The following is a 679-nucleotide window of genomic DNA, read 5'->3' on the forward strand; positions in this document are numbered from 1 at the left end:
TTTTAAAACCAAAATAGAGAAGAATGGTAGAATTCTTAGATGTATGTGTATTTGTGTGCGTGTTTACACTTGAAAGTAGGATTTAGCTGACAATTTAGGAAACAGTGCTTTTGACAGTTATTCGGCAACTCCAGCATTGCTCCGAGTGCTGTCAAAACAGCACCCTGGAGGATGGGATGTTGAAATGGTTAGAACACAGTTGTTTAGAGATTATCCAAATCTGACCTTAGGAGGTGATCTGGAGGAGCAGATGACTTTCATACCTTCTTTAGAAGAAGTAGAGCTCAGTTTCCTGGTGTGCTAGGCATCTGTTTCTGTAGGAGCCATACTCCAAATTGCACTAGACTTGACTTTTGCAGAATCTTTATTGCAGGTTTCAGTACTGATACTAGTGCCATGCAGTGCTTATGAACTGCAACTCAAACTTAGAATAAACCTTTAGTTCTGACTGTAGCAAGACAAGAAATTGCTCTTGTCTGTTTACACTAAATTTTAAGAAAACTTTGGTTTTTTTTCAGTGGTCTAGAGAATCACAAAGCAGTAGCTTGCAAGGCTTTCAGTAGTTTAACTATGCTTATAGCTTCTTTATCTTAGGTATGTTATCTTTATCTTATTGCTAACTCCCACTTAACTCTCTTCATTTTCTCTGGACTTACTTCGAAGTCAAATTCAAACTGCT

At 37.7% G+C, this 679-nt stretch overlaps 1 protein-coding gene across 1 annotated transcript in view; it reads left to right on the forward strand.

Annotated features, from left to right (window-relative positions):
- The window catches only part of LOC104521704 (kinesin-like protein KIF21A), a gene marked incomplete at both ends in the record, with an annotated part of 12,155 nt that overhangs the window by 1,030 nt on the left and 10,446 nt on the right, over positions 1–679 (forward strand). The gene's annotated exons all lie outside the window — the stretch shown is intronic.

Source organism: Antrostomus carolinensis, unplaced genomic scaffold (assembly GCF_000700745.2).
Source record: "Antrostomus carolinensis isolate BGI_N321 unplaced genomic scaffold, ASM70074v2 scaffold40122, whole genome shotgun sequence".
Lineage (NCBI taxonomy): Eukaryota > Metazoa > Chordata > Aves > Caprimulgiformes > Caprimulgidae > Antrostomus > Antrostomus carolinensis.